Raw genomic sequence first — 27,804 nt, 5'->3', positions numbered from 1 at the left:
AATACCCGGAGACCTCGCCCACCCTATTCGAACACCAGCTAGAGCGCGAGAAGTATGGGTGGCGCATCACCGTGTCTAAGCGTCTCATGTTCTTTGCTCAATAATTTCCGCAAGAGAAACGATAATGCTTCAGCACGCCACGTGTGAACTGTACCAGAATGGGTTATTGATAGGAACACTGCAGGTCAAGCAACAGCTAACGGCTACTTCACAACCATGAGCTCATTGGCAGCCAAGTTAATACAAGGAGAACTCGCCCACCCTATTCAAACACAAGCTGGAGCGCGAAAAGCATGGATGGCGCATCACCGTGTCTAAGCGTCTCACGTCCTTTGGTCAAGATTTTTCGAAAGAGAAACGATGATCCTTCAGCAAGCCACGTGCGAACTTTTCTAGAATAGGCTAAATATAGGAACACTACAGGACAAGCAACGGCTAACGGCTGCTTCATAAACATGACCTCTTCGGCAGCCACGTTAATACAAGGGGAATTCGAACACCCTATTCAAACACTAGCTAGAGCGCCAGAAGCATGCATGGCGCATCACCGTGTCTAAGCGTCTCATGTCCTTTGCTCAAGATGTTTCCCCCGAAAAAATGATCATGCTTCAGCACGCCACGTGCAAACCTTACTAGAATTGGCTAATTAGAGGAACACTACAGGACAAGGAACGGCTTACGGCTGCTTCACAAACATGACCTCATCGGCAGCCAAGTTAATACCCGGAGACCTGTCCACCCTACTCAAACACCAGCTCGAGCGCGAGAAGCATGGATGGCGCATCACCGTGTCTAAGCGTCTCATGTTCTTTGCTCTAGAATTTCCGCAAGAGAAACGATAATGCTTCAGCACGCCACGTGCGAACTGTACTAGAATGGGCTATTGACAGGAACACTACAGGACAAGCAACAGCTAACGGCTACTTCACAACCATGAGCTCATCGGTAGCCAAGTCAATACCCGGAGACCCCGCCGACCCTATTCAAACACCAGCTAGAGCGCGAGAAGCATGGATGGCGCATCACCGTGTCAAAGCGTCTCATGTCCTTTGATCAAGATTTTCCGCAAGAGAAACGATGATGCTTCAACACGCCACGTGCGAACTGTACTAGAATGGGCTAATTACAGGAACACTATAGGACAAGCAACAGCTAACGGCTGCTTCACAAACATGAGCTAATCGGCAGCCAAGTTAATGCCCGGAGACTTCCACCTCCCTTTTCAAACACCACCTAGATTGCAAGAAGCATGGATAGCGCATCACCGTATCTAAGCGTCTCATGTCCTTTGCTTAAGATTTTCCGCAAGAGAAACGATCATGCTTCAGCACGCCACGCGCGAACTTTACGAGAATTGGCTAATTATGGGAGCACTACAGGACAAGCAACGGCTAACGGCTGCTTCACAAACACAATGTCATCGACAGCCAAGTTAATTCCCGGAGACCTCGCCCACCCTATTCAAACACCACCTGGAGTGCGAGAAGCAGGGATGACGCATCACTGTTGTTAAGCGTCTCATGTCCTTTGCTCAAGATTTTGCGCAAAAGAAACGATGATGCTTCGGCAAGAAACGTGCGAAATTTACTACAATTGGCTAATAATAGGAACACTACAGGACAAGCAACAGCTATCGGCTGCTTCACAAACATGAGCTCATTGGCAGCCTAGTAAATACAATGAGAACTCGCCCACCCTATTAAAACACTAGCTGGAGCGCGAGAAGCATGGATGACGCATCACCGTGTCTAAGTGTCTCACGTCCTTTGCTCAAGGTCTGCCGCAAGAGAAACGATCGTCCTTCAGCAAGCAACTCGCGAACTTTTCTAGAACTTGCTAATTGTAGGAACAATACAAGACTAGCAACGGCTAACTACTGCTTCACAAAAATGACCTCATCGGTAACAAAGCCAATACCCGGAGACCTCGCCCACCCTATTCAAACACCAGCTAGAGCGCGAGAAGCATGGGTGGCGCATCACCGTGTCTACACGCCTCATGTCCTTTGCTCAAGTTTTGCGGAATAAAAACAATAATGGTTCAGCACGCCACGTGCGAAATTTACTAGAATTGGCTAATTATAGGAACACTACAGGACAAGCAAAAGCAAGCGGCTTCTTCATCAACATGACCTCATCGGCAGCCAAGTTAAGACCCGCATGCCTCGCCCACTCTATTCAAACACCAGCTAGAGCGCGACAAGCAGGGATGGCGCATCACAGTGTCTAAGCGCATCATGTCCTTTGAATAAGCTTTTCCGCAAGAGAAACGATGATGCTTCAGCACACCACGTGCGAACTTTACAAGAATTGGCTAATTATAGGAACGCTACAGAACAAGCAGCGACTAATGGCTGCTTCACAAACATGAGCTCATCGGCAGCCAAGTTAATACCTGGATACATCGCCCACCCTATTAAAACACCAGCTATAGTGCGAGAAGCATGGAAGGCGCATCACCGTGTCTAAGCGTCTCATATCCTTTGCTCAAGATTTTCCGCAAGAGAAACGATCATGCTTCAGCAAGGCTTGTGCGAACTTTACTAGAATTGTCTAATTATAGGAACACTACAGGACAAGCAACTGCTAACGGCTGCTTCACAAACATGAGCTCATCGGCAGCCAAGGTAATGCCCGGAGACCTCGCCCATCCTATTCAAACACCACCTAGAGTGCGAGAAGCATGGATGGCGCATCACCGTGTCTAAGCGTCTCATTTACTTTGCTCAAGATTTTTCCGCAAGAGAAACGATAATGCTTCGGCACGAAACGTGCGAACATTAGTACAATTTGCTAATTAAAAGAACACTACAGGACAAGCAACAGCTATCATCTGCTTCACAAACATGAGCTCATTGGCAGCCAAGTAAATACAAGGAGAACTCGCCCACCCTATTCAAGCACTTGTTGGAGCGCGAGAAGCATGGATGGCGCATCACCGTGTCTAAGTGTCTCACGTCCTTTGCTCAAGATTTTCCGCAAAGAAACGGTGATGCTTCAGCATAAAACGTGCGAACTTTAGTAAAATTGGCTAATTACAGGAACACTACAGGACAAGCAACAGCTATCGGCTGTTTCACAAACATGAGCTCATTGGCAGCCAAGTTAACAAAAGGAGAACTCGCCCACCCTATTCAAATACAAGCTGGAGCGCGAGAAGCATGGATGGCGCATCACCGTGTCTAAGCGTCTCATGTTCTTTGCTCTATAATTTCCGCAAGAGAAACGATAATGCTTCAGCATGCTACATGCGAACTTTAGGAGAATTGGCTAATTATAGGAGCACTACAGGACAAGCAACGGCTAACGGCTGCTTCACAAACATGATGTCACCGGCAGCCAAGTTAATTCCTGGAGACCTCGCCCACCCTATTCAAACACCAGCTGGAGTGCGATAAGGAGGGATGACGCATGACTGTGTCTAAGCGTCTCATTTTCTTTGCTCAAGATTTTGCGCAAGAGAAACGATGATGCTTCGGAACGAAACGTGCGAATTTTGCTACAATTGGCTAATTATAGGAACACTAAAGGACAAGCAACAGCTAACGGCTGCATTACAAACATGACCTCATCGGCAGCCAAGTTAATACCCGGAGACCTCGCCCAACCTATTCAAATACCAGCTGGAGCGCGAGAAGCATGGATGGCGCTTCACCGTGTCTAAGCGTCTCATGTCCTTTGCTCAAGATTTCTCCGCAAGAGAAATGGTCATGCTTTAGCACGGCACGTGCGAAATTTACTAGAATTGGCTAATTATAGGAACACTACAGGACAAGGAACGGCTAACGGCTGCTTCACAAACATGACCTCATCGGCAGCCAAGTTTATACCCGGAGACCTGCCCACCCTATTCAAATAAGCTGGAGAGCGAGAAGCATGGATGGCGCATCACCGTGTCTAAGCGTCTCACGTCTTTTGGTCAAGATTTTTCGAAAGAGAAACGATGATCCTTCAGCAAGCCACGTGGGAACTTTTCTAGAATTGGCTAATTATAGGAACACTACAGGACAAGCAACGGATAACGGCTGCTTCACAAACATAACCTCATCGGCAGCCACGTTAATACAAGGGGAATTCGCACACCCTATTCAAACTCTAGCTGGAGCGTGAGAAGCATGGATGGCGCATCACCGTGTCTAAGCGTCTCATGTCCTTTGCTCAAGATTCTTCCCCAAAAAATGTTCATGCTTCAGCACGCCACGTGCGAACTTTACTAGAATTGGCTAATTATAGTAACACTAGAGAACAACGAACAGCTATCGGCTGCTTCACAAACATGAGCTCATTGACAGCCAAGTTAACACAAGGAGAACTCGCACACCTTATTCAAACACAAGCTGGAGCGCGAGAAGCATGGATGGCGCATCACCGTGTCTAAGCGTCTCACGTCTTTTGGCCAAGATTTTTCGAAAGTGAAACGATTATCCTTCAGCACGGCTTGTGCGAACTTTTAAGAATTGGGTATTTATAGGAACACTAAAGGACTAGCAACGGCTAACGGCTGCTTCACAAACATGACCTCTTCGGCAGCCAAGTTAATACCCGGAGACCTCGCCCACCCTATTCGAACACCAGCTAGAGCGCTAGAAGTATGGGTGGCGCATCACCGTGTCTAAGCGTCTCATGTTCTTTGCTCAATAATTTCCGCAAGAGAAACGATAATGCTTCAGCACGCCACGTGTGAACTGTACTAGAATGGGTTATTGATAGGAACACTGCAGGTCAAGCAACAGCTAACGGCTACTTCACAACCATGAGCTCATTGGCAGCCAAGTTAATACAAGGAGAACTCGCCCACCCTATTCAAACACAAGCTGGAGCGCGAAACGCATGGATGGCGCATCACCGTGTCTAAGCGTCTCACGTCCTTTGGTCAAGATTTTTCGAAAGAGAAACGATGATCCTTCAGCAAGCCACGTGCGAACTTTTCTAGAATAGGCTAAATATAGGAACACTACAGGACAAGCAACGGCTAACGGCTGCTTCATAAACATGACCTCTTCGGCAGCCACGTTAATACAAGGGGAATTCGAACACCCTATTCAAACACTAGCTGGAGCGCGAGAAGCATGCATGGCGCATCACCGTGTCTAAGCGTCTCATGTCCTTTGCTCAAGATGTTTCCCCCCAAAAAATGATCATGCTTCAGCACGCCACGTGAAACCCTTACTAGAATTGGCTAATTAGAGGAACACTACAGGACAAGGAACGGCTTACGGCTGCTTCACAAACATGACCTCATCGGCAGCCAAGTTAATACCCGGAGACCTGTCCACCCTACTCAAACACCAGCTGGAGCGCGAGAAGCATGGATGGCGCATCACCGTGTCTAAGCGTCTCATGTTCTTTGCTCTAGAATTTCCGCAAGAGAAACGATAATGCTTCAGCACGCCACGTGCGAACTGTACTAGAATGGGCTATTGACAGGAACACTACAGGACAAGCAACAGCTAACGGCTACTTCACAACCATGAGCTCATCGGTAGCCAAGTCAATACCCGGAGACCCCGCTGACCCTATTCAAACACCAGCTAGAGCGCGAGAAGCATGGATGGCGCATCACCGTGTCAAAGCCTCTCATGTCCTTTGCTCAAGATTTTCCGCAAGAGAAAGGATGATGCTTCAACACGCCACGTGCGAACTGTACTAGAATGGGCTAATTACAGGAACACTATAGGACAAGCAACAGCTAACGGCTGCTTCAGAAACATGAGCTTATCGGCAGCCAAGTTAATGCCCGGAGACTTCCACCTCCCTTTTCAAACACCACCTAGATTGCAAGAAGCATGGATAGCGCATCACCGTATCTAAGCGTCTCATGTCCTTTGCTTAAGATTTTCCGCAAGAGAAACGATCATGCTTCAGCACGCCACGCGCGAACTTTACGAGAATTGCCTAATTATGGGAGCACTACAGGACAAGCAACGGCTAACGGCTGCTTCACAAACACAATGTCATCGACAGCCAAGTTAATTCCCGGAGACCTCGCCCACCCTATTCAAACACCACCTGGAGTGCGAGAAGCAGGGATGACGCATCACTGTTGTTAAGCGTCTCATGTCCTTTGCTCAAGATTTTGCGCAAGAGAAACGATGATGCTTCGGCACGAAGCGTGCGAAATTTACTACAATTGGCTAATAATAGGAACACTACAGGACAAGCAACAGCTATCGGCTGCTTCACAAACATGAGCTCATTGGCAGCCTAGTAAATACAATGAGAACTCGCCCACCCTATTAAAACACTAGCTGGAGCGCGAGAAGCATGGATGACGCATCACCGTGTCTAAGTGTCTCACGTCCTTTGCTCAAGGTCTGCCGCAAGAGAAACGATCGTCCTTCAGCAAGCAACTCGCGAACTTTTCTAGAACTTGCTAATTGTAGGAACAATACAAGACTAGCAACGGCTAACGGCTGCTTCACAAACATGAGCTCACCGGATGCCAAGGTAATGCTCGGAGACCTCGCCCACCCTATTCAAGCACCACCTAGAGTGCGAGAAAAATGGATGTATTGCGCATCACTGTGTCTAAGCGTCTCAGGTCCTTTGCTCAAGATTTTCCGGAATAGAAACAATGATGGTTCAGCACTTCACGTGTGAAGTTTACGAGAATTGGTTATCTATAAGAACACTACATGACAAGCAACGGCTAGCGGCTGCTTCACAAAAATGACCTCATCGGTAACAAAGCCAATACCCGGAGACCTCGCCCACCCTATTCAAGCACCAGCTAGAGCGCGAGAAGCATGGGTGGCGCATCACCGTGTCTAAGCGCCTCATGTCCTTTGCTCAAGATTTTGCGCAAGAGAAACGATGATGCTTCGGCACAAAACGTGCGAACTTTACTACAATTGGCTAATTATAGGAACACTACAGGATAAGCAAAAGCTATCGGCTGCATCACAATCATGAGGTCATCGGCAGCCAAGTTAATGCCCGGAGACCTCGCGCACCCTATTCAAACACCACCTAGAGTGCGAGAAGCATGGATGGCGCATCACCGTGTCTAAGCGTCTCATGTCCTTTGCTCAATATTGTCCGCAAGATAAACGATGATGGTTCAGCACGCCACGTGCAGAATTTACTTGAATTGGCTAATTATAGAAACACTACTGGACAAGCAACGGCTAACTACTGCTTCACAAAAATGACCTCATCGGTAACAAAGCCAATACCCGGAGACCTCGCCCACCCTATTCAAACACCAGCTAGAGCGCGAGAAGCATGGGTGGCGCATCACCGTGTCTACACGCCTCATGTCCTTTGCTCAAGATTTTGCGGAATAAAAACAATAATGGTTCAGCACGCCACGTGCGAAATTTACTAGAATTGGCTAATTATAGGAACACTACAGGACAAGCAAAAGCAAGCGGCTTCTTCATCAACATGACCTCATCGGCAGCCAAGTTAAGACCCGCATGCCTCGCCCACCCTATTCGAACACCAGCTAGAGCGCGACAAGCAGGGATGGCGCATCACAGTGTCTAAGCGCATCATGTCCTTTGAATAAGCTTTTCCGCAAGAGAAACGATGATGCTTCAGCACACCACGTGCGAACTTTTCAAGAATTGGCTAATTATAGGAACACTAAAGGACAAGCAACAGCTAACGGCTGCTTTACAAACATGACCTCATCGGCAGCCAAGTAAATACCCAGAGACCTCGCCCAACCTATTTAAATACCAGCTGGAGCGCGAGAAGCATGGATGGCGCTTCACCGTGTCTAAGCGTCTCATGTCCTTTGCTCAAGATTTTTCCGCAAGAGAAATGATCATGCTTCAGCACGCCACGTGCGAACTTTACTAGAATTGGCTAATTATAGGAACACTACAGGACAAGGAACGGCTAACGGCTGCTTCACAAACATGACCTCATCGGCAGCCAAGTTTATACCCGGAGACCTGCCCACCCTATTCAAATAAGCTGGAGAGCGAGAAGCATGGATGGCGCATCACCGTGTCTAAGCGTCTCATGTCCTTTGCTCAAGATTTTTCCCCCAAAAATGTTCATGCTTCAGCACGCCACGTGCGAACTTTACTAGAATTGGCTAATTATAGTAACACTAGAGAACAAGGAACAGCTATCGGCGGCTTCACAAACATGAGCTCATTGGCAGCCAAGTTAATTCAAGGAGAACTCGTACACCCTATTCAAACACAAGCTGGAGCGCGAGAAGCATGGATGGCGCATCACCATGTCTAAGCGTCTCACGTCCTTTGGCCAAGATTTTTCGAAAGTGAAACGATGATCCTTCAGCACGGCTTGTGCGAACTTTTAAGAATTGGCTAATTATAGGAACACTAAAGGACTAGCAACGGCTAACGGCTGCTTCACAAACATGACCTCTTCGGCAGCCAAGTTAATACCCGGAGACCTCGCCCACCCTATTCGAACACCAGCTAGAGCGCGAGAAGTATGGGTGGCGCATCACCGTGTCTAAGCGTCTCATGTTCTTTGCTCAATAATTTCCGCAAGAGAAACGATAATGCTTCAGCACGCCACGTGTGAACTGTACTAGAATGGGTTATTGATAGGAACACTGCAGGTCAAGCAACAGCTAACGGCTACTTCACAACCATGAGCTCATTGGCAGCCAAGTTAATACAAGGAGAACTCGCCCACCCTATTCAAGCACCAGCTAGAGCGCGAGAAGCATGGGTGGCGCATCACCGTGTCTAAGCGCCTCATGTCCTTTGCTCAAGATTTTGCGCAAGAGAAACGATGATGCTTCGGCACAAAACGTGCGAACTTTACTACAATTGGCTAATTATAGGAACACTACAGGATAAGCAAAAGCTATCGGCTGCATCACAATCTTGAGGTCATCGGCAGCCAAGTTAATGCCCGGAGACCTCGCCCACCCTATTCAAACACCACCTAGAGTGCGAGAAGCATGGATGGCGCATCACCGTGTCTAAGCGTCTCATGTCCTTTGCTCAATATTGTCCGCAAGATAAACGATGATGGTTCAGCACGCCACGTGCAGAATTTACTTGAATTGGCTAATTATAGAAACACTACTGGACAAGCAACGGCTAACTACTGCTTCACAAAAATGACCTCATCGGTAACAAAGCCAATACCCGGAGACCTCGCCCACCCTATTCAAACACCAGCTAGAGCGCGAGAAGCATGGGTGGCGCATCACCGTGTCTACACGCCTCATGTCCATTGCTCAAGATTTTGCGGAATAAAAACAATAATGGTTCAGCACGCCACGTGCGAAATTTACTAGAATTGGCTAATTATAGGAACACTACAGGACAAGCAAAAGCAAGCGGCTTCTTCATCAACATGACCTCATCGGCAGCCAAGTTAAGACCCGCATGCCTCGCCCACCCTATTCGAACACCAGCTAGAGCGCGACAAGCAGGGATGGCGCATCACAGTGTCTAAGCGCATCATGTCCTTTGAATAAGCTTTTCCGCAAGAGAAACGATGATGCTTCAGCACACCACGTGCGAACTTTTCAAGAATTGGCTAATTATAGGAACACTAAAGGACAAGCAACAGCTAACGGCTGCTTTACAAACATGACCTCATCGGCAGCCAAGTAAATACCCAGAGACCTCGCCCAACCTATTTAAATACCAGCTGGAGCGCGAGAAGCATGGATGGCGCTTCACCGTGTCTAAGCGTCTCATGTCCTTTGCTCAAGATTTTTCCGCAAGAGAAATGATCATGCTTCAGCACGCCACGTGCGAACTTTACTAGAATTGGCTAATTATAGGAACACTACAGGACAAGGAACGGCTAACGGCTGCTTCACAAACATGACCTCATCGGCAGCCAAGTTTATACCCGGAGACCTGCCCACCCTATTCAAATAAGCTGGAGAGCGAGAAGCATGGATGGCGCATCACCGTGTCTAAGCGTCTCATGTCCTTTGCTCAAGATTTTTCCCCCAAAAATGTTCATGCTTCAGCACGCCACGTGCGAACTTTACTAGAATTGGCTAATTATAGTAACACTAGAGAACAAGGAACAGCTATCGGCGGCTTCACAAACATGAGCTCATTGGCAGCCAAGTTAATTCAAGGAGAACTCGCACACCCTATTCAAACACAAGCTGGAGCGCGAGAAGCATGGATGGCGCATCACCATGTCTAAGCGTCTCACGTCCTTTGGCCAAGATTTTTCGAAAGTGAAACGATGATCCTTCAGCACGGCTTGTGCGAACTTTTAAGAATTGGCTAATTATAGGAACACTAAAGGACTAGCAACGGCTAACGGCTGCTTCACAAACATGACCTCTTCGGCAGCCAAGTTAATACCCGGAGACCTCGCCCACCCTATTCGAACACCAGCTAGAGCGCGAGAAGTATGGGTGGCGCATCACCGTGTCTAAGCGTCTCATGTTCTTTGCTCAATAATTTCCGCAAGAGAAACGATAATGCTTCAGCACGCCACGTGTGAACTGTACTAGAATGGGTTATTGATAGGAACACTGCAGGTCAAGCAACAGCTAACGGCTACTTCACAACCATGAGCTCATTGGCAGCCAAGTTAATACAAGGAGAACTCGCCCACCCTATTCAAACACAAGCTGGAGCGCGAGAAGCATGGATGGCGCATCACCGTGTCTAAGCGTCTCACGTCCTTTGGTCAAGATTTTTCGAAAGAGAAACGATGATCCTTCAGCAAGCCACGTGCGAACTTTTCTAGAATAGGCTAAATATAGGAACACTACAGGACAAGCAACGGCTAACGGCTGCTTCATAAACATGACCTCTTCGGCAGCCACGTTAATACAAGGGGAATTCGAACACCCTATTCAAACACTAGCTGGAGCGCGAGAAGCATGCATGGTGCATCACCGTGTCTAAGCGTCTCATGTCCTTTGACAAAGATGTTTCCCCCCAAAAAATGATCATGCTTCAGCACGCCACGTGCAAACCTTACTAGAATTGGCTAATTAGAGGAACACTACAGGACAAGGAACGGCTTACGGCTGCTTCACAAACATGACCTCATCGGCAGCCAAGTTAATACCCGGAGACCTGTCCACCCTACTCAAACACCAGCTGGAGCGCGAGAAGCATGGATGGCGCATCACCGTGTCTAAGCGTCTCATGTTCTTTGCTCTAGAATTTCCGCAAGAGAAACGATAATGCTTCAGCACGCCACGTGCGAACTGTACTAGAATGGGCTATTGATAGGAACACTACAGGACAAGCAACAGCTAACGGCTACTTCACAACCATGAGCTCATCGGTAGCCAAGTCAATACCCGGAGACCCCGCCCACCCTATTCAAACACCACCTAGATTGCAAGAAGCATGGATAGCGCATCACCGTATCTAAGCGTCTCATGTCCTTTGCTTAAGATTTTCCGCAAGAGAAACGATCATGCTTCAGCACGCCACGCGCGAACTTTACGAGAATTGGCTAATTATGGGAGCACTACAGGACAAGCAACGGCTAACGGCTGCTTCACAAACACAATGTCATCGACAGCCAAGTTATTTCCCGGAGACCTCGCCCACCCTATTCAAACACCTCCTGGAGTGCGAGAAGCAGGGATGACGCATCACTGTTGTTAAGCCTCTCATGTCCTTTGCTCAAGATTTTGCGCAAGAGAAACGATGATGCTTCGGCACGAAACGTACGAAATTTACTACAATTGGCTAATAATAGGAACACTACAGGACAAGCAACAGCTATCGGCTGCTTCACAAACATGAGCTCATTGGCAGCCTAGTAAATACAATGAGAACTCGCCCACCCTATTAAAACACTAGCTGGAGCGCGAGAAGCATGGATGACGCATCACCGTGTCTAAGTGTCTCACGTCCTTTGCTCAAGGTCTGCCGCAAGAGAAACGATCGTCCTTCAGCAAGCAACTCGCGAACTTTTCTAGAACTTGCTAATTGTAGGAACAATACAAGACTAGCAACGGCTAACGGCTGCTTTACAAACATGACCTCATCAGCAGCCAAATTAATACCCGGAGACCTCGCCCACCCTATTCAAACACCAGCAGGAGCGCGAGAAGCATGGATGGCGCATCACCGTGTCTAAGCGTCTCATGCCCTTTGCTCAAGATTTTCTGCAATGAAACGATGATGCATCTGCACTAAACGTGGAAACTTTAGTACAATTGGCTAATTATAGGAACACTACAGGACAAGCAACAGCTATCGGCTGCTTTACAGACATGAGCTCATTGGCAGCCAAGTTAATACAAGGAGAACTCGCCCACCCTATTCAAACACAAGCTGGAGCGCGAGAAGCATGGATGGCGCATCACCGCGTCTAAGCGTCTCACGTCCATTGGTCAAGATTTTTCGAAAGAGAAACGATGATTCTTCAGCAATCCACGTGCGAACTTTTCTAGAATAGGATAATTATAGGAACACTACAGGACAAGCAACGGCTAACGGCTGCTTCATAAACATGACCTCTTCGGCAGCCACGTTAATACAAGGGGAATTCGCACACCCTATTCAAACACTAGCTGGAGCGCGAGAAGCATGCATGGCGCATCACCGTGTCTAAGCGTCTCATGTCCTTTGCGCCAAGATGTTTCCCCCAAAAAAACGATCATGCTTCAGCACGCCACGTGCAAACTTTACTAGAATTGGCTAATTAGAGGACCACTACAGGATAAGGAACGGCTAACGGCTGCTTCACAAACATGACCTCATCGGAAGCCAAGTTAATACCCGGAGACCTGTCCACCCTACTCAAACACCAGCTGTAGCGCGAGAAGCATGGATGGCGCATAACCGTGTCTAAGCGTCTCATGTCCTTTGCATCAGATTTTCCTCAAGAGAAACGATGATGCTTCAGCACGCCACCTGCGATGTTCACAAGAATTGGCTAATTATAGGAACACTACAGGACAAGGAACAGCTAGCAGCTGCTTCACAGACATGAGCTCATTGGCAGCCAAGTTAATACCCGGAGACCTCGCCCACCCTATTAAAACACCAGCTAGAGTGCGAGAAGCATGGATGGCGCATCACTATATCTGAGCGTCTCATGTCCTTTGCTCAAAATTTTCCGAACGAGAAACGATGATGCTTCAGCACGCCACGTGCGAACTTTCGTAGAATTGGATAATTATAGGAACACTACAGGACAAGCAACAGCTAACGGCTGCTTCACAGCCATGAGCTCATCGGCAGCCAAGTTAATACCCGGAGACTTCGCCCACCCTATTCAAACACCAGCTAGAGCGCGAGAAGCATGGATGGCGCATCACCGTGTCTAAACGTCTCATGTCCTTTGCTCAAGATTTTGCGCAATAGAAACAATGATGGTTCAGCACGCCACGTGCAAAATTTTCTTGAATTGGCTAATTATAGGAACACTACTGGACAAGCAACGGCTAACTACTGCTTCACAAAAATGACCTCATCGGTAACAAAGCCAATACCCGGAGACCTCGCCCACCCTATTCAAACACCAGCTAGAGCTCGAGAAGCATGGGTGGCGCATCACCGTGTCTAAGCGCCTCATGTCCTTTGCTCAAGATTTTCCGGAATAAAGACAATAATGGTTCAGCATGCCACGAGCGAAATTTACTAGAATTGGCTAATTATAGGAAAACTACAGGACAAGCAAAAGCTAGCGGCTTCTTCATCAGCATGACCTCATCGGCAGCCAAGTTAAGACCCGCAGACCTAGGCCACCCTATTCAAACACCAGCTAGAGCGCGACAAGCAGGGATGGCGCATCACAGTGTCTAAGCGCATCATGTTCTTTGAATAAGCTTTTAAGCAAGAGAAACGATGATGCTTCAGCACACCACGTGCGAACTTTTCAAGAATTGGCTAATTATAGGAATGCTACAGGACAAGCAGCGACGAACGGCTGCTTCACGAACATGAGCTCATCGGCAGCCAAGTTTACCTGGATACATCGCCCACCCTATTAAAACACCAGCTAGAGCGCGAGAAGCATGGATGGCGCATCACCGTGTCAAAGCGTCTCATGTTCTTTGCTCAAGATTTTCCGCAAGAGAAACGATGATGCTTCAACACGCCACGTGCGAACTGTACCAGAATGGGCTAATTACAGGAACACTATAGGACAAGCAACAGCTAACGGCTGCTTCACAAACATGAGCTTATCGGCAGCCAAGTTAATGCCCGGAGACTTCCACCTCCCTTTTCAAACACCACCTAGATTGCAAGAAGCATGGATGGCGCATCACCGTGTCTAAGCGTCTCATGTTCTTTGCTCTAGAATTTCCGCAAGAGAAACGATAATGCTTCAGCACGCCACGTGCGAACTGTACTAGAATGGGCTATTGACAGGAACACTACAGGACAAGCAACAGCTAAAGGCTACTTCACAACCATGAGCTCATCGGTAGCCAAGTCAATACCCGGAGACCCCGCCGACCCTATTCAAACACCAGCTAGAGCGCGAGAAGCATGGATGGCGCATCACCGTGTCAAAGCGTCTCATGTCCTTTGCTCAAGATTTTCCGCAAGAGAAAGGATGATGCTTCAACACGCCACGTGCGAACTGTACTAGAATGGGCTAATTACAGGAACACTATAGGACAAGCAACAGCTAACGGCTGCTTCACAAACATGAGCTTATCTGCAGCCAAGTTAATGCCCGGAGACTTCCACCTCCCTTTTCAAACACCACCTAGATTGCAAGAAGCATGGATAGCGCATCACCGTATCTAAGCGTCTCATGTCCTTTGCTTAAGATTTTCCGCAAGAGAAACGATCATGCTTCAGCACGCCACGCGCGAAGTTTACGAGAATTGGCTAATTATGGGAGCACTACAGGACAAGCAACGGCTAACGGCTGCTTCACAAACACAATGTCATCGACAGCCAAGTTAATTCCCGGAGACCTCGCCCACCATATTCAAACACCACCTGGAGTGCGAGAAGCAGGGATGACGCATCACTGTTGTTAAGCGTCTCATGTCCTTTGCTCAAGATTTTGCGCAAGAGAAACGATGATGCTTCGGCACGAAACGTGCGAAATTTACTACAATTGGCTAATAATAGGAACACTACAGGACAAGCAACAGCTATCGGCTGCTTCACAAACATGAGCTCATTGGCAGCCTAGTAAATACAATGAGAACTCGCCCACCCTATTAAAACACTAGCTGGAGCGCGAGAAGCATGGATGACGCATCACCGTGTCTAAGTGTCTCACGTCCTTTGCTCAAGGTCTGCCGCAAGAGAAACGATCGTCCTTCAGCATGCAACTCGCGAACTTTTCTAGAACTTGCTAATTGTAGGAACAATACAAGACTAGCAAATGCTAACGGCTGCTTTACAAACATGACCTCATCGGCAGCCAAATTAATACCCGGAGACCTCGCCCACCCTATTCAAACACCAGCAGGAGCGCGAGAAGCATGGATGGCGCATCACCGTGTCTAAGCGTCTCATGCCCTTTGCTCAAGATTTTCTGCAATGAAACGATGATGCATCTGCACGAAACGTGGAAACTTTAGTACAATTGGCTAATTATAGGAACACTACAGGACAAGCAACAGCTATCGGCTGCTTCACAGACATGAGCTCATTGGCAGCCAAGTTAATACAAGGAGAACTCGCCCACCCTATTCAAACACAAGCTGGAGCGCGAGAAGCATGGATGGCGCATCACCGTGTCTAAGCGTCTCACGTCCATTGGTCAAGATTTTTCGAAAGAGAAACGATAATCCTTCAGCAATCCACGTGCGAACTTTTCTAGAATAGGATAATTATAGGAACACTACAGGACAAGCAACGGCTAACGGCTGCTTCATAAACATGACCTCTTCGGCAGCCACGTTAATACAAGGGGAATTCGCACACCCTATTCAAAGACTAGCTGGAGCGCGAGAAGCATGCATGGCGCATCACCGTGTCTAAGCGTCTCATGTCCTTTGCGCCAAGATGTTTCCCCCCAAAAAACGATCATGCTTCAGCACGCCACGTGCAAACTTTACTAGAATTGGCTAATTAGAGGACCACTACAGGATAAGGAACGGCTAACGGCTGCTTCACAAACATGACCTCATCGGCAGCCAAGTTAATACCCGGAGACCTGTCCACCCTACTCAAACACCAGCTGGAGCGCGAGAAGCATGGATGGCGCATAACCGTGTCTAAGCGTCTCATGTCCTTTGCATCAGATTTTCCGCAAGAGAAACGATGATGCTTCAGCACGCCACCTGCGATGTTCACAAGAATTGGCTAATTATAGGAACACTACAGGAGAAGGAACAGCTAGCAGCTGCTTCACAGACATGAGCTCATTGGCAGCCAAGGTAATACCCGGAGACCTCGCCCACCCTATTAAAACACCAGCTAGAGTGCTGGAAGCATGGATGGCGCATCACTATATCTGAGCGTCTCATGTCCTTTGCTCAAGATTTTCCGAACGAGAAACGATGATGCTTCAGCACGCCACGTGCGAACTTTAGTAGAATTGGATAATTATAGGAACACTACAGGACAAGCAACAGCTAACGGCTGCTTCACAGCCATGAGCTCATCGGCAGCCAAGATAATACCCGGAGACCTCGCCCACCTTATTCAAACGCCAGCAGGAGCGCGAGAAGAATGGATGGCGCATCACCGTGTCTAAGCGTCTCATGTCCTTTGCTCAAGATTTTCCGCAAGATAAACGATGATGCTTCAGTACGCCACGTGCGAACTTCACTAGAAGTGGCTAATTATAAGAACACTAAAGTACAGGCAACAACTAACGGCTGCTTCACAAACATGAGCTCACCGGCAGCCAAGGTAATGCTCGGAGACCTCGCCCACTCTATTCAAGCACCACCTAGACTGCGAGAACCATCGATGTATTGCGCATCACCGTGTATAAGCGTCTCAGGTCCTTTGCTCAAGATTTTCCACAAGAGAAACGATGATGCTTCGGCACGCGACGTGCGAACTTTAAGAGAATTGGCTTATTATAGGAACACTACAGGACAAGCAACAGCTATCGGCTGCTTCACAAACATGAGCTCATTGGCAGCCAAGCTAATACCCGGAGACTTCACCCAACGTTTTGAAACTCCATCTGAAGCGCGAGAAGCATGTATGGCGCATCACCGTGTCTGACTGTCTCATGTCCTTTGCTCAAGATTTTCCGCAAGAGAAACGATGATGCTACAGCAAGCCACGTGCGAACTATTCTAGAATGGGTTATTATATGAGCACTACAGGACAGGCACTGGCTAACGGCTGCTTCACAAGCATGACGCTCATCGGCAGCCATGTTATTACCAGGAGACCTCGCCCACCCTATTCAAACACTAGCTGGAGCGCGAGAAGCATGGATGGCGAATCACCGTTTTTTTATGGAGGAAAAACGCTAAGGCGTCCGTGTGCTGTGCGATGTCAGTGCAAGTTAAAGATCCCCAGGTGGTCGAAATTATTCCGGAGCACTCCACTACGGTGCCCCTTTCTTCCTTTCTTCTTTCACTCCCTCCTTTATTCCTTGCCTTACGGCGCAGTTCAGGTGTCCAACGATATATATGAGACAGATACTGCGCCATTTCCTTTCCCCAAAAACCAATTATTATTTCTAAGCGTCTCATGTCCTTTGCTCAAGATTTTTCCACAAGAGAAATGGTCCTGCTTCAGCAAGCCACGTGCGAACTTTACTAGAATTGTCTAATTATAGGAACACTACAGGAAAAGGAACGGCTAACGGCTGCACCACAAACATTATCTCATCGGCAGCCATGTAAATACCCGGAGACCGGCCCACCCTATTCAAACACCAGCTAGAGCGCGAGAAGCTTGGATGGCGCATCACCGTGTCTAAGCGTCTCATGTCCTTTGCTGAAGATTTTCTGCAAAAAGAAACAATGATGCTTCAGTACGCCACGTGCGAAATTTACTATAGTTGGCTAATTATAGGAACACTACCGGACAAGCAACAGCTAGCGGCTGCTTCACAAACATGACCTCATCGGCAGCCAAGTTAATACCCGGAGACCTTGCCCACCCTATTCAAACACCAGCTAGAGCGCGAGAAGCATGGATGGCTCATCACCGTGTCTAAGCGTCTCATGTCCTTTGCTCAATATTGTCCGCAAGATAAACTATGATGCTTCAGCACGCCACGTGCGAACTGTACTAGAATTAGCTAACTATAGGAACACTACAGGACAAGCAACAGCTAACGGCTGCTTCACAAACATGAGCTCGTCGGCAACCAAGTTAATACCCGGAGACCTCGCCCACCCTATTCAAACACCAGCTGGAGCGCGAGAAGAATGGATGGCGCATCACCGTGTCTAAACGTCTCATGTCCTTTGCTCAAGATTTTGCGCAATAGAAATAATGATGGTTGAGCACGCCACGTGCAAAATTTTCTTGAATTGGCTAGTTATAGGAACACTACTGGACAAGCAAAAGCTAGCGGCTTCTTCATCAGCATGACCTCATCGGCAGCCAAGTTAAGACCCGCAGACCTCGCCCACCCTATTCAAACACCAGCTAGAGCGCGACAAGCAGGGATGGCGCATCACAGTGTCTAAGCGCATCATGTTCTTTGAATAAGCTTTTAAGCAAGAGAAACGATGATACTTCAGCACACCACGTGCGAACTTTTCAAGCATTGGCTAATTATAGGAATGCTACAGGACAAGCAGCGACGAACGGCTGCTTCACAAACATGAGCTCATCGGCAGCCAAGTTAATACCTGGATACATCGCCCACCCTATTAAAACACCAGCTAGAGTGCGAGAAGCATGGATGGCGCATCACCGTGTCTAAGCGTCTCATATCCTTTGCTCAAGATTTTCCGCAAGAGAAACCATCATGCTTCAGCACGGCTTGTGCGAACTTTACTAGAATTGGCTAATTATAGGAACACTACAGGACAAGCAGCTGCTAACGGCTGCTTCACAAGCATGACCTCATCGGCAGCCAAGTTAATACCCGGAGACCTGCACACCCTATTCAAACACCAGCTAGAGCGCGAGAAGCATGGGTGGCGCGTTATTATGTCTGAGCGTCTCATGTCTTTGCTCAAGATTTTATGAAAGAGAAACGATGGTGCTTAAGCACGCCAGGTGCGAACTTTACTAGAATTGGCTAATTATAGGAACACAACAGGACAAGCAACAGCTAACGGCTACTTCACAAACATGAGCTCATCGGCAGCCAAGGTAATACCCGGAGACCTCGCCCACCCTATTCAAACACCAGCTAGAGCGCGAGAAGCATGGATGGCGCATCACAGTGTCTAAGCGTATCGTGTCCTTTGCACAAGCTTTTCCGCAAGAGAAACGATGATGCTTCAGCACACCACGTGCGAATTTTACAAGAATTTTCTACTTATAGGAACGCTACAGGACAAGCAGCGACTAACGGCTGCTTCAAAAACATGAGCTCATCGGCAGCCAAAATAATACCAGGATACCTCGCCCACCCTATTAAAATACCAGTTAAGTACGAGATGCATGGATGGCGGATCACTATATCTGAGCGTCTCATGTCCTTTGCTCAAGATTTTCCGAAAGAGAAACGATGGTGCTTCAGCACGCCACGTGCGAACTTTACTAGAATTGGATAATTATAGGAACACTACAGGACAAGCAACAGCTAACAGTTGCTTCACAGCCATGAGCTCATCGGCAGCCAAGGTAATACCCGGAGACCTCGCCCACCCTATTCAAACACCAGCTAGAGCGCGAGAAGCATGGATGGCGCATCACCGTGTCTAAGCGCCTCATGTCCTTTGCTGAAGATTTTCCGGAAGAGAAACTATCAAGCTTCAGCACGGCTCGTGCTAGCGTTTAATAATTGGCTAATTATAGGAACACTACAGGACAAGGAATGGCTAACAGCTGCTTCACAAACATGATCTCATCGGAAGCCAAGTTAATGCCCGGATCCCTCGCCCACCCTATTCAAACACCACCTAGAATGCGAGAAGCATGGATGGCGCATCACCGTGTCTAAGCGTCTCATGTCCTTTGCTCAAGATTTTCCGCAAGATAAACGATGATGCCTCAGTACGCCACGTGCGAACTTCACTAGAATTGGCTAATTATAGGAACACTAGAGTACAAGCAACAGCTAACGGCTGCTTCACAAACATGAGCTCACCGGCAGCCAAGGTAATGCTCGGAGACCTCGCCCACCCTATTCAAGCACCACCTAGAGTGCGAGAACTATGGATGTATTGCGCATCACCGTGTATAAGCGTCCCAGGTCCTTTGCTTAAGATTTTCCGGAATAGAAACAATGATGGTTCAGCGCGCCACGTGCGAAATGTACTAGAATTGGCTAATTATAGGAACACTACTGGACAAGCAACGGCTAACTACTGCTTCACAAACATGACCGCATCGGTAGCCAAGTCAATACCCGGAGACCTCGCCCACCCTATTCAGGCACCAGCTAGAGCGCGAGAAGCGTGGATGATGCATCACCGTGTCTAAGTGTCTCATGTCCTTTGCTCAATATTTTCCGCAAGAGAAACGATCATGCTTCAGCACGGCTTGTGCGTACTTTACTAGAATTGGCTAATTATAGGAACACTACAGGACAAGCAACTGCTAACGGCTGCTTCACAAGCATGACCTCATCGGCAGCCAAGTTAATACCCGGAGACCTGCACACCCTCTTCAAACACCAGCTAGAGCACGCGAAGCATGGGTGGCGCGTTACCATGCCCAATCATCTCATGTCTTTGCTCAAGATTTTCCGAAACAGAAACGATGGTGGTTAATCACGCCAGGTGCGAACTTTACTAGAATTGGCTATATATAGGAACACTACAGGACAAGCAACAGCTAACGGCTGCTTCACAAACATGAGCTCATCGGCAGCCAAGATAATGCCCGGAGACCTCGCCCATCCTATTCAAACACCACCTAGAGTGCGAGAAGCATGGATGGCGCATCACCGTGTCTAAGCGTCTCATTTCCTTTGCTCAAGATTTTTCCGCAAGAGAAACGATAATGCTTCGGCACGAAACGTGCGAACTTTAGTACAATTTGCTAATTAAAAGAACACTACATGACAAGCAACAGCTATCATCTGCTTCACAAACATGAGCTCATTGGCAGCCAAGTAAATACAAGGAGAACTCGCCCACCCTATTCAAGCACTAGCTAGAGCGCGAGAAGCATGGATGGCGCATCAACGTGTCTAAGTGTCTCACGTCCTTTGCTCAACATTTTCCGCAATGAAACGGTGATGCTTCAGCATGAAACGTGCAAACTTTAGTACATTTGGCTAATTACAGGAACACTACAGGACAAGCAACAGCTATCGGCTGCTTCACAAACATGAGCTCATTGCCAGCCAAGTTAACACAAGGAGAACTCGCCCACCCTATTCAAACACAAGCTGGAGCGCGAGAAGCATGGATGGCGCATCACCGTGTCTAAGCGTCTCATGTTCTTTGCTCTATAATTTCCGCAAGAGAAACGATAATGCTTCAGCATGCCACGTGCGAACTTTACGAGAATTGGCTAATTATAGGAGCACTACAGGACAAGCAACGGCTAACGGCTGCTTCACAAACATGATGTCATCGGCAGCCAAGTTAATTCCTGGAGACCTCGCCCACCCTATTCAAACACCAGCTGGAGTGCGAGAAGGAGGGATGACGCATCACTGTGTCTAAGCGTCTCATTTTCTTTGCTCAAGATTTTGCGCAAGAGAAACATTGATGCTTCGGCACGAAACGTGCGAATTTTGCTACAATTGGCTAATTATAGGAACACTAAAGGACAAGCAACAGCTAACGGCTGCTTTACAAACATGACCTCATCGGCAGCCAAGTTAATACCCGGAGACCTCGCCCAAACTATTCAAATACCAGCTGGAGCGAGAGAAGCATGGATGGCGCATCACCGTGTCTAAGCGTCTGATGTCCTTTGCTCAAGATTTTTCCGCAAGAGAAAAGATCATGCTTCAGCACGCCACGTGCAAACTTTACTAGAATTGGCTAATTATAGGAACACTACAGGACAAGGAACGGCTAACGGCTGCTTCACAAACATGACCTCATCGGCAGCCAAGTTTATACCCGGAGACCTGCCCACCCTATTTAAATAAGCTGGAGAGCGAGAAGCAAGGATGACGCATCACCGTGTCTAAGCGTCTCATGTCCTTTGCTCGTTTTTTCCCCAAAAAATGTTCATGCTTCTGCACGCCACGTGCGAACTTTACTATAATAGGCTAATTATGGGAACACTACAGGACAAGCAACGGCTAACGGCTGCTTCATAAACATGACCTCTTCGGCAGCCACGTTAATACAAGGGGAATTCGCACACCTTATTCAAGCACTAGCTGGAGCGCGAGAAGCATGCATGGCGCATCACCGTGTCTAAGCGTCTCATGTCCTTTGCTCAAGATGTTTCCCCCAAAAAAATAATCATGCTTCAGCACGCCACGTGCAAACTTTACTAGAATTGGCTAATTAGAGGAACACTACAGGACAAGGAACGGCTAACGGCTGCTTCACAAACATGACCTCATCGGCAGCCAAGTTAATACCCGGAGACTTGTCCACCCTACTCAAACACCAGCTGGAGCACGAGAAGCATGGATGGCGCATCACCGTGTCTAAGCGTCTCATGTTCTTTGCTCTAGAATTTCCGCAAGAGAAACGATAATGCTTCAGCACGCCACGTGTGAACTGTACTAGAATGGGCTATTGATAGGAACACTGCAGGACAAGCAACAGCTAACGGCTACTTCACAACCATGAGCTCATCGGTAGCCAAACCAATACCCGGAGAACTCGCCCACCCTATTCAAACACCAGCTAGAGCGCGAGAAGCATGCATGGCGCATCACCGTGTCTAAGCGTCTCATGTCCTTTGCTCAAGATGTTTCCCCCCAAAAAATAATCATGCTTCAGCACGCCACGTGCAAACTTTACTAGAATTGGCTAATTAGAGGAACACTACAGGACAAGGAACGGCTAACGGCTGCTTCACAAACATGACCTCATCGGCAGCCAAGTTAATACCCGGAGACCTGTCCACCCTACTCAAACACCAGCTGGAGCACGAGAAGCATGGATGGCGCATCACCGTGTCTAAGCGTCTCATGTCCTTTGCTCAAGATTTTCCGCAAGAGAAACGATGATGCTTCAGCACGCCACGTGCGAACTTTACGAGAATTGGCTAATTATGGGAGCACTACAGGACAAGCAACGGCTAACGGCTGCTTCACAAACACAATGTCAGCAACAGCCAAGTTAATTCCCGGAGACCTCGCCCACCCTACTCAAACACCGTCTGGAGTGCGAGAAGCAGGGATGACGCATCACTGCGTCTAAGCGTCTCATGTCCTTTGCTCATGATTTTGCGCAAGAGAAACGATGATGCTTCGGCACGAAACGTGCGAACTTTACTACAATTAGCTAATAATAGGAACACTACAGGACAAGCAACAGCTATCGGCTGCTTCACAAACTTGAGCTCATTGGCAGCCAAGTAAATACAACGAGAACTCGCCCACCCTAATAAAACACTAGCTAGAGCGCGAGAAGCATGGATGATGCATCACCGTGTCTAAGTGTCTCACGTCCTTTGCTCAAGGTTTGCCGCAAGAGAAACGATCATCCTTCAGCAAGCAACTCGCGAACTTTTCTAGAACTTGCTAATTGTACGAACAATACAGGACTAGCAACGCTAACGGCTGCTTTACAAACATGACCTCATCGGCAGCTAAGATAATACCCGGAGACCTCGCCCACCCTATTCAAACACCAGCTGGAGCGCGAGAAGCATGGATGGCGCATCACCGTGTCTAAGCGTCTCATGTCCTTTGCTCAAGACTTTCTGCAATGAAACGATGATGCATCTGCACGAAACGTGCGAACTTTAATACAATTGGCTAATTATAGGAACGCTACAGGACAAGCAACAGCTAGCGGCTGCTTCACAAACATGAGCTCATTGGCAGCCAAGTTAATACAAGGAGAACTCGCCCACCCTATACAAACACAAGCTGGAGCGCGAGAAGCATGGATGGCGCATCACCGTGTCTATGCGTCTCACGTCCTTTGGTCAAGATTTTTCGAAAGAGAAACGATGATCCTTCAGCAAGCCACGTGCGAACTTTTCTAGGATAGGCTAATTATAGGAACACTACAGGACAAGCAACGGCTAACGGCTGCTTTATAAACATGACCTCTTCGGCAGCCACGTTAATACAAGGGGAATTCGAACACCCTATTCAAACACTAGCTGGAGCGCGAGAAGCATGCATGGCGCATCACCGTGTCTAAGCGTCTCATGTCCTTTGCTCAAGATGTTTCCCCCCAAAAAATGATCATGCTTCAGCACGCCACGTGCAAACTTTACTAGAATTGGCTAATTAGAGGACAAGGAACGGCTAACGGCTGCTTCACAAACATGACCTCATCGGCAGCCAAGTTAATACCCGGAGACCTGTCCACCCTACTCAAACACCAGCTGGAGCGCGAGAAGCATGGATGGCGCATCACCGTGTCTAAGCGTCTCATGTTCTTTGCTCTATAATTTCCGCAAGAGAAACGATAATGCTTCAGCACGCCACGTGCGAACTGTACTAGAATGGGCTATTGATAGGAACACTACAGCACAAGCAACAGCTAACGGCTACTTCACAACCATGAGCTCATCGGTAGCCAAGTCAATACCCGGAGACCCCGCCCACGCTATTCAAACACCAGGTAGAGCGCGAGAAGCATGGATGGCGCATCACCGTGTCAAAGCGTCTCATGTCCTTTGCTCAAGATTTTCCGCAAGAGAAACGATGATGCTTCAACACGCCACGTGTGAGCTGTACTAGAATGGGCTAATTACAGGAACACTATAGGACAAGCAACAGCTAACGGCTGCTTCACAAACATGAGCTTATCGGCAGCCAAGTTAATGCCCGGAGACTTCGCCCTCCCTTTTCAAACACCACCCAGATTGCAAGAAGCATGGATAGCGCATCACCGTATCTAAGCGTCTCATGTCCTTTGCTTAAGATTTTCCGCAAGAGAAACGATCATGCTTCAGCACGCCACGTGCGAACTTTACGAGAATTGGCTAATTATGGGAGCACTACAGGACAAGCAACGGCTAACGGCTGCTTCACAAACACAATGTCATCGACAGCCAAGTTAATTCCCGGAGACCTCGCCCACCCTATTCAAACACCACCTGGAGTGCGAGAAGCAGGGATGACGCATCACTGTGTCTAAACATCTCATGTCCTTTGCTCAAGATTTTGCGCAAGAGAAACGATGATGCTTCGGCACGAAACGTGCGAACTTTACTACAATTGGCTAATAATAGGAACACTACAGGACAAGCAACACCTATCAGCTGCTTCATAAACATGAGCTCATTGGCAGCCAAGTAAATACAATGAGAACTCGCCCACCCTATTAAAACACTAGCTGGAGCGCGAGAAGCATGGATGACGCATCACCGTGTCTCAGTGCCTCACGTCCTTTGCTCAAGGTCTGCCGCAAGAGAAACGATCATCCTTCAGCAAGCAACTCGCGAACTTTTCTAGAACTTGCTAATTGTAGGAACAATACAGGACTAGCAACGGCTAACGGCTGCTTTACAAACATGACCTCATCGGCAGCCAAGATAATACCCGGAGACCTCGCCCACCCAATTCAAACACCAGCAGGAGCCGAGAAGCATGGATGGCGCATCACCGTGTCTAAGCGTCTCATGCCCTTTGCTCAAGATTTTCTGCAATGAAACGATGATGCATCTGCACGAAACGTGCGAAGTTTAGTACAATTGGCTAATTATAGGAACACTACAGGACAAGCAACAGCTATCGGCTGCTTCACAAACATGAGCTCATTGGCAGCCAAGTTAATGCAAGGAGAATTCGCCCACCCTATTCAAACACAAGCTGGAGCGCGAGAAGCATGGATGGCGCAACACCGTGTCTAAGCGCTCACGTCCTTTGCTCAAGAGTTTTCGAAAGAGAACCGATGATCCTTCAGCAAGCCAAGAGCAAACTTTTCTAGAATAGGCTAATTATAGGAACACTACAGGACAAGCAACGGTTAACGGTTGCTTCATAAACATGACCTCTTCGGCAGCCACGTTAATACAAGGGGAATTCGCACACCCTATTCAAACACCAGCTGGAGCGCGAGAAGCATAGATGGCGCATCACCGTGTCTAAGCGTCTCACGTCCTTTGGTCAAGATTTTTCGCAAGTGAAACGATGACCCTTCAGCACGCCACGTGCGAACTTTACTAGAATTGGCTAATTATAGGAACACTACAGTACAAGGAACGGCCAACGGCTGCTTCACAAACATGACTTCATCGGCAGCCAAGTTAATACCCGGAGACCTGCCCACCCTACTGAAACACCAGCTGGAGCGCGAGAAGCATGGATGGCGCATCACCGTGTCTAAGCGTCTCATGTTCTTTGCTCTAGAATTTCCGCAAGAGAAACGATAATGCTTCAGCATGCCACGTGCGAACTGTACTAAAATGGGCTATTGATAGGAACACTACAGGACAAGCAACAGCTAACGGCTACTTCACAACCATGAGCTCATCGGTAGCCAAGTCAATACCCGGATACCTGCCACCCTATTCAAATACAGGCTGGAGCACGAGAAGCATGGACGGCGCATCACCGTATCTAAGCGTCTCACGTGCTTTGCTCAAGGTTTTCCGCAAGAGAAATTATGATACTTCAGCACGCCACGTGCGAACTGTACTAGAATGGGCTATTGATAGGAACACTACAAGACAAGCAACAGCTAACGGCTACTTCACAAATATGAGCTCATCGGTAGCCAATTCAATACCCGGAGGCCTCGCCCACCCTATTCAAACACCAGCTAGAGCGCGAGAAGCATGGATGGCGCATCACCGTGTCTAAGCGTCTCATGTCCTTTGCTCAAGATTTTCCGCAAGAGAAACAATGATGCTTCAGCAAGCCTCGTGCGAACTTTTCTAGAATGGGTTATTATAGGAACTCTACAGGACAGGCACTGGCTAACGTCTGCTTCACAAGCATGCCTCTCTTCGCCAGCCATGTTATTACCAGGAGACCTCGCCCACCCTATTCAAAGACCAACTGGAGCGCGAGAAGCATGGATGGCGCATCACTATGTCTAAGCGTCTCATGTCCTTTCCTCAAGATTTTTCCGCAAGAGAAATGATCATGCTTCAGCACGCCACCTGCGAACATTACTAGAATTGGCTAATTATAGGAACACTACAGGATAAGCAACAGCTATCGGTTGCTTCACAACCATAAGCTCATCGGTAGCCAAGTCAATACCCGGAGACCTCATCCACCCTATTCAAACACCACCTAGGGTGCGAGAAGCATGGATGGCGCATTACCGTATCTAAGCGTCTCATGTCCTTTGCTCAAGATTTTCCGCAAGAGAAACGATGATGGTTCAGCACGCCACGTGCGAACTTTACTAGAATTGGCTAATTATAGGAACAATACAGGACAAACAACAGCTAACGGCTGCTTCACAAACAAGAGCTCATCGGCAACCAAGTTAATCCCCGGAGACCTCGCCCACCCTATTCAAACACCAGCTGGAGCGCGGGAAGCATGGATGGCGCATCACCGTGTCTAAGCGTCTCATTTCCTTTGCTCAAGATTTTTCCGCAAGAGAAACGATGATGCTTCGGCACGAAACGTGCGAACTTTAGTACAATTTGCTAATTAAAAGAACACTACAGGACAAGCAACAGCTATCGGCTGTTTCACAAACATGAGCTCATTGGCAGCCAAATAAATACAAGGAGACCTCGCCCACCCTATTCAAACACTAGCTGGAGCGCGAGAAGCATGGATGGCGCATCACCGTGTCTAAGTGTCTCACGTCCTTTGCTCAAGATTTTCCGGAAGAGAA

General features: G+C 48.1%; 1 protein-coding gene across 1 annotated transcript in view; it reads right to left on the bottom strand.

Moving 5' to 3' along the window:
* The window catches only part of LOC144122864 (uncharacterized), a 968,996-nt gene that overhangs the window by 325,988 nt on the left and 615,204 nt on the right, over positions 1-27,804 (bottom strand). The window lies entirely within an intron of this gene.

The sequence above is a fragment of the Amblyomma americanum genome, chromosome 3, assembly GCF_052857255.1.
Source record: "Amblyomma americanum isolate KBUSLIRL-KWMA chromosome 3, ASM5285725v1, whole genome shotgun sequence".
Lineage (NCBI taxonomy): Eukaryota > Metazoa > Arthropoda > Arachnida > Ixodida > Ixodidae > Amblyomma > Amblyomma americanum.
The sequence above is the reverse complement of the archived record's forward strand: the minus strand, read 5'-3'. Positions and strand labels throughout refer to the sequence as shown.